Source organism: Phalacrocorax aristotelis, chromosome 21 (assembly GCF_949628215.1).
Source record: "Phalacrocorax aristotelis chromosome 21, bGulAri2.1, whole genome shotgun sequence".
In the NCBI taxonomy this organism is placed as follows: Eukaryota; Metazoa; Chordata; class Aves; order Suliformes; family Phalacrocoracidae; genus Phalacrocorax; species Phalacrocorax aristotelis.
In genome coordinates, this window is record NC_134296.1 from 1973734 (window position 1) to 1981197 (window position 7464).

The following is a 7464-nucleotide window of genomic DNA, read 5'->3' on the forward strand; positions in this document are numbered from 1 at the left end:
TTCCATCACCCACGCCCAGGGAGTAAAGCCAAACTCCCCTCTTAGTTGTCCTACAGCCTTCTGCCAAAGGGGCAGTGAGCACCCGTGAGGCAGAGAATAAGTTACTGAAGCAATCAAAAGCCCTCAGAGCCCTCCAGGGGGTTTGGCTACAAGACAAACTAAGTGCCATTGCCACCAGAGCTGCTTTTTCAACTACTGCATATCCTTCCGCCCTACCCTTTGGCCACCCACATCCACTGGCTCAATAAATGAATCTGCAGGATAGCTGCAGGAGATCACCATGCTCCAGATATTCAGTCACATTAAAAAAAGATGGGCAAAACCCAAAACAGCAGGGATAACCAAACTGGGTTTCTGATTCACCTCTTCCAGCTTCATTAAAATGGAATTAGTACATGCCTAAGGAGATTCAGTGGAGCTCACCTGACCCGCACCAGTTACAGAGAGGATCCTGCCCTTGTAAGCTCTGATTGCTGTCTGGGTAACCTGACCTCCCGCCTGTGGGCACAAAACAGGCCAGATGACACCAAGCGAGACAGTAAGTGCCCAGCCCACAAATGCCTTCTTGGGTCCAGGCCCAAAGGAGGTCTGATATCACCCTGTCTTGGCTGACAGTTGCAGGGTTCTTGATGGTCTTGTGAGGGCTTTTACCGCATCATGAAGGCAGCTGAGCTTTTTGCCCCCAAACGCAGCCAGTTCCCTCATTTGTTCTCCCATGTGATAGTGACCCAATGTGTGACAGACACACGCCTTTATTGGTCACTACCAGTCACAAGGACAGGCCAGGAACCTCAGCAGGGAAATGCCTGTAAGAACTGGATGCTGGGGAGCAGGAAGAGCTGGATGTTCTCTGATGGAAGAGGCAGCCCCAGCAGAGGCAGGGCAGGGACCTTACTGACCTGGTGCACTCACCCAGCACCTGATGAGGGTGAAAATATGACCAAAAAGCAATAAAATGTAACCAAATCAACTAGAAATGTTGTTGTATGAGAACATGGAGTGTACGAATCAGTGTATCCGTTGATCTGTGTTGTGACCAAAACAACTTGTGTTTTAGTATCTAGGTGATCATATATATAGACAATGTGTTTTGTCAGTAGAGGAATGCATTTCTGTCAAAGAGAATGATAAAGTGTGGTTTCATGTATCGGACTGAGAGAACTGGCCAGAATTGGCAAGATTGAGAGCCCAGTAGGTAAAAGGTAATTCCGGCAGGGGGGGATCGCGACCACCGACTCACAGGCCACCAACCCAAGTAATACCACCTACTCAAAAGAGAACAATGGGAGAGGACAACTAAGCCTGTGCAATAATTTACATATGAAGCGAGCAAGTTTGTACCAATCAGCAAAAAGACAATAATGAATATGTAAATTTTTGATCTATAAATTGTGTGAGATGAGTGATGTAAGGTACGCACGCTTGGAGGAGCGATCCCCCGTGCATCCAGCGCTGCAATAAAGAATGCCTGCTCTTTAATACTAAATAGGTGTTAAAGAGTTGGTTTTGATTTTACCGTGTTTTTTGGTAACAAACAGACAGGTGATGGCAACAGGCTCCAACAACAGTCCTGTGATGGTCAAAGGCAAGGTAAAAAGTCATCCCAGGTCAACCTGGGAAATCCAAACAATTCAGGAACCAGCTTGAAAGCAGGCGCAACTGCAGCAAAGAGCAGGAAGGGGATGAAGGCCCAGGCCTGAGTTTAAAAAGAGCTCCTGGGCCATGGGCAGAAGGTACGGTAAAGGGTCCCACGCAAGATTGCTCAGGGCAATAAAGGCCTATTAGTGCTCACACAGCCCTGAGCCTGGATTTCAGAACTTCATTTATGCGACACACCAGCTCACCCAAGCCTTGCACCCAGCACATGCATCATGCTTCAAATTCAGCTCCCCTCTCCTCTAACCCTGCATTCCCTAAATCCTCCTGCTTCTGCCAGTGGTCCTGCTCTCTTGCTGATTTCCAGGCCCAGATGACCTCTTTAGCCCCTCTGCGTGTCCGTGCCCTCAGTAATACTCATCTGCCCCACATCCTTCCCTGTTCGTGACTGAAGGGAACGGCAGGAGCAGAGCCATGGGAAGAGGAGGGCAGCAAGCAGAAAAGACACCGAGCAATGGAAAAGCAGACAAGCAAGCATAGAGAGGTTTACCTCCCTCTCCTCTCACTCCCCAGCATATGAGAGGAAAAATTGTACCGTTTCATGGAGGAGTATCTGCTCTTTGGGACTGAAGAGGAAAGTCCATTTTCGTTGGGAGTTTCTGTTGTTCTGAGATTTCCAAATTGAGACGTTGCTCCCTTCCACACTTTCTCTGTCTCTAGAATGGATCTATGCGATCCCACTGTCTTAACTTTTAAAAAATATCGCAAGACTTTTCACAAGGAATTTAATGTGATTCCTGTGCCATGTCCTCCCTCAAGCGTATGCAGTGGATTGATCGCTGCTGTCTAGCACAAGTCTTCCTCCAGGCTCATCCCTGGGGACGCAACTACTGCCTTGCTTTTCACACTAATGTTGACTCTCTAAAATGCATCCCAGATTGTAATCCTTCTGTTTAGGATCAAAACTGCAATTATCTCTTGTGGAAAGATCTCAGCAGTCTTCAGCAAAGTAGTTCCTTGCTAGGGCATACGAAGTTCGTCGTGCCATGAAGCTGTACCAGCTGCGAACCCCACCACAAGAGTCTACTTTCGCCAGTGATTTCACTGACCCAGGGATGAGACAAGCACAGAACTGGAGATGCCTAGTGAAGAGCACCAAAGAATGACGGTCAGACTAACATCTAACAGTGTTAGATGATGAAGTCACTGCCTGTACTTTGAGGCTCCTGAAGACACAGTTTCATTTTTTAAGTCATCTCAGTCTGAAGTGTTTGGACTGGACTAATGGGTACTGAGTTCCTGGAGCCTTCCCTGAAGTCACTGGGATCACTTGGATGCACATCTTGGTGCCCACTGGGAAGACCACTGGGGTACAAGCACCTTGGTCCTTCTGTGTATGTGCATATATGAGTCTGAGTGAATGAAAACATTTTGGTTTAAAATAAAGTCACCTTGCCCTCCTTTAGTGTCTCACACTGAGTTCTGCCACCTCATTGCAACATTATTCTCTAGAACCCAGCTAAGTTTGCAACTGCCTGGGAAAGGCAGAGCCTCTGAATAGGAACTGGATGGTGATACTCTATGTTGCAGCCCAGTTTACAGCTTGGGCTCTGACAGCCTCCAGGAGCTGCATTTGATGTGTTGCCTTTGGTGACACACAGTCGCACGCACTCCGTATTTTCCCCCACCGAGCACGATCTGCCTGCTCGTGGTCGGGCAGACAGGCAGGCTCCTGTCTGACTGAAGGGTGGAGGGACATAGTGAGCAGGTCACTTTTCAAGGCAGGCCTACGGATAGACGTTTGATTGAAATGGGCAGGATAATGTCAGGGGTGCTGATACGTCACGGCCAGACTAGGAGAAGGGAGGAAAGGAGGAGTGGGTGTCAGAGACGGATCCTGTGTCAGAACGGGTATTGGATGAGGGAGGACCATCTTCTGGGAAGGGTGTCTGGGGTGGAGAATACCAGTGCCAGGAGCTGAGCAGGAGGAAACCAGACCCACGCAAAGGCCCTGATTAACCCTGTGTTAAGACAGGACCGGTCTGTAACTGAGGCAAACTGAATGGCAAGCAAATTGCTTACAGTTTGAGCTTTACAAAGTCCAGCATGTCCTTGTCAATCTCTTTGACTAACAGATTGAGAGTCCCAGATGGTTCAGAACTGTCTATGACCACGACAGTGAATGGGTCATCCTCTCAGCCATTCATGTGCTTTTCAGCTTCATTCAGTTTATTTTTCAGGCATATCTCATTTTACTCTCACCACTTACTTACTCCTCTCATTTCACTGAGCAAGCATGTCTACTCTGAAGGGGTTGTAACCAGACCAAAGGTGTTATTCCTCCCACAGTGACCATACAGGGGCAGAGCTGCCTATGCAGCCCACAGCAGAGGACAGACGGGGAGAAACCTTGCATGTTTAGCATCTGAAGGGGCTGGCCTGTATTCCTCAGTTCCACTACAATTTTGGACTGCCTCTGGTTCCTCAGGGCCAGCTGGGTCACGCTGACAATTTCCCAATCTTCACTGGGATGAGGAATGCACTAGTGAGATGCTCCTTTTGGCCATCCTTACCATTCCTTTCATGGCAGTACTAAAGAACTTGGGTCCCACCCCAAACTGGCAGCAGCAGCAGAGTGGGAGGCTGCTGATGCAGGAGAGTCAACCTAGCACAGAGAGCAAGACTCCTGCCAGCCCAGGAAGACACAGAGGAAAACTCTAAAGAGCTCTAAAAAGCAGGGACCAATCAAGTAAACCATTAACTGTTGCTGCTCACCTTCTGGAAGAATATGAAGACAAAATTTCTGGGCTTTGTGTTTATTAAGACTCCATGCGCATCTTTCAAAGTATGATTTTAGTTCTCTGTTCCATACATCTACACTAAAATTTCAGCTTTTTCTTCCTGGTGTAGTGTTTTCCCATCTATCCATCATCTTCTAAGTGGCTATCTCATATTCCAGGCACCTTTCTTTTCCCTGTCCTCTCTTTATTTATCCTGTTGTACAATTTGTATCTTCTTTATAGCTTATGAACTTACATCTCATTGATAAGAACATTGAGATCTGCAGTTTGTCTTCTCTGGAAGGGTTTTGGCCTCCTTCCTGACTCTCTAGGTATGCCTGCAAAAATAGAACATGCGCATTGCTGACTTATGACCATATCCTTGAGAAATAAACTTCCTTAAACAACAAGCCACAGCCGTCTGAGGCAGAAGCCAAGATACACAGGCCTTGCCACATGCCACAAAGGTCAACAGACCCAAATTGCTGGATCAGACTGGAGGACAGAATGCCAGAAGCAAAGGACATGTAAATCTAATGACTGTCAGCTTAACTATGTCAGCTGATGCCTGAGCTCAACCAGGGGGTGAAAGGAGAAGGATGGTCCCAGTTTACCTTTGCAAGTCTCAATGAATTGAGGCCTATTTCAAACATAAGTAGTTAAAGCAGTTCCTTAAATGTTTCACCCAGGAAATGGGTGAAACACTCTTTAACACTCAGCTATAGGGTGTATCAGGCAAAGCCATCTCCAGATCCCAGGCAGCCAGTCACACCAACCTGGTCAGAAGGTGGCAGGAAAGCTGTGAGAGTCTACAGAGCAGCTGAGGCCTGTAGTGTTCTCTGCTGTATTTATTAAAAATGATTTATTATTTTCCACATCACATTGTCTTAGCCATTGTTTCCAGAGCTGCAAGGTCACAGCACTCGTACAAGACTTGGATACAAGCAAAGCCCTGGTGAACCCAAAAGCCACCTAACTTGGCGGTTGAAAGAGGGCTGCGGCTGGGTCACCAAATTACAGAGGTCTCGGTGAAAGTGGGGTCTGGACGTCCCCAGTCCAACCTCCCACTCAGGGCAGGACTATCCTGACACCAGACCAGAGCAGCCATGGCTTTCCCACTGAGGCTTAACAACCACCCCTCACTGCCCCCCAAGGAGAGAGGTTTCCCCCTCTCTGATGACCTGTCCCAGGCCTGCACCAGCTTCCTGGAGAAGTCTTTTCCTAGTGCCCAACCTGAGCCTCCTGAGCTGCAAGTTGTGGCCACTGTCCATTATAATTTGGCACCACGAAGAACTGTTTGGCCCTGTCACCTTTGTGGCTACCCTTTGCTCTGCTGGCCATACGCCTTCCGATTTAGCCCAGTTAGCTTTATGATAAGCACACGTAGCTGGGTCATATTCAACTTGGCATCCTCCAAAACATATGTGTCCTTTTCTAAAAGACCCCAGGTCCTTTTCCAGGCTGCTCATTGTAGCAGCATATTGTCTCTGCAGACACTTAACTACATCATTCGAAACAGATCTGAGGAACGGCAAGTTGGTGACTGGACAGAAAAGCCACTCACACGGGAGGACATTGCCCCGGCTCTTACCCCTTGGAGATACGAGGATTTTGCCTTGCAGAACAGCCACCCAGGACTCAGTATTTGGGATGGAAGCAGAGGTTGGGGGCTGCAATCATGAACTCCCATGGGAAGGGAGTTGTGATGGTGCTACCAAATGGCAGCTAAGACAGGAAGGAGCAACACAACATTGCAGAGGGTGTGAAAACTGTAAGAGGTCTGAGGAAAAGCTTCACAGAGAAAGTCTCATAGTTCTCCTTGGGACAGAGTCTTCAGGATCCAAAAGCAGTGAAAAGAAAGGCACAAGTAAAGGATCAGGCTTGCTAGCCAAAACCAGATGGCACCTTGGGACCCTGAGCTCAGATCTTGACAGCAGCTCTGGGAAGTGCAAGTTGAGTGCAGTAACACAAATCTGTCCTCCCTTCTTGTACCCTAAACTCAAAATCCAGGCAGGCTGCAGTCAATATGATGAAGAGCAGGGTATTCTATTCAGAGGGACCTGGGCAGGCTGAAGAAATGGGAAGACAGAAACCTCCTGAAGTTCAGTGAAGGCAAATACCAAATCCTGAACCTGGGCCAGAATAAGCCCATGGAGCAGGGCAGGCTGAGGGCCAACTGCATAGGAGGCAGCTTTGAAGAAAAGGACTTGATGGACAACAGACTGAACAGGAGTCAGCAATGAGCAGTAAAGGAGTCCAACAGCATCCTGGGCTGCATCAGCAATACAGGCAGCAGATCGAGGGAGGAAATTCTTCCCCTCCTTTTATGATGCTACATCTGAAGTACCACGTACAGTTTTGGGCTCCCCAGTTACAAAAAAGGCAGGGACATACTGGAGCAAGTCCAATGGAGGGCCAACAAACAGGAGGTTCGGTAGGGGGTTAGAGCCCATGAGGTACGGGAGAGGCTGAAGGAGCCAGATTTTTTCAGCCTGGAGAAGAAAGGATGCGGGGGGACTGAATTTCAATCTTCTGCTGCCTAGGGTGGCTTATAGAGAAGGCAGAGCCAAACTCTTATCAGCAAGGCAAGAAACAATGACACAAGGTGCAACGAGAGCAGTTCTATTAGATGTTAGGAAAAAAATATACTGTGAGAGTTGTCAAACACTGGAACAACAGCTCAGAGAGATCATATCTCCATCCTTGGAGATATTAAAAATTTTACTGGACAAGGCGCTAATCAACCTGATCTAGCTTTGAAGAGGACTCTACTCTCAAAACTAGTCATTCTTTGAGCATGAGATTTGACTCAGAATTTGGAAAGTCTAGTGCAAAAAAAAAAAGATTAAGTGAAGGATACAGGCATCAGTGGGCAAAAGGATGGAGAAGGAGGAAAAATAAAACTGAAGTTAATGAAATTTGTCAAAACAGTAATTACAGCAAGTATAATGATTCTGTTAATTTTAACCAGAATATATGAGAGGGTCAAATGAAGTTTCTGTGTACAAATACTACAGCAAAACTGAAGGAACTTGTTTTGTCAAAAATGTGGAAATGGATAAACGGCTAAGAGGAGGTGGCAATCATG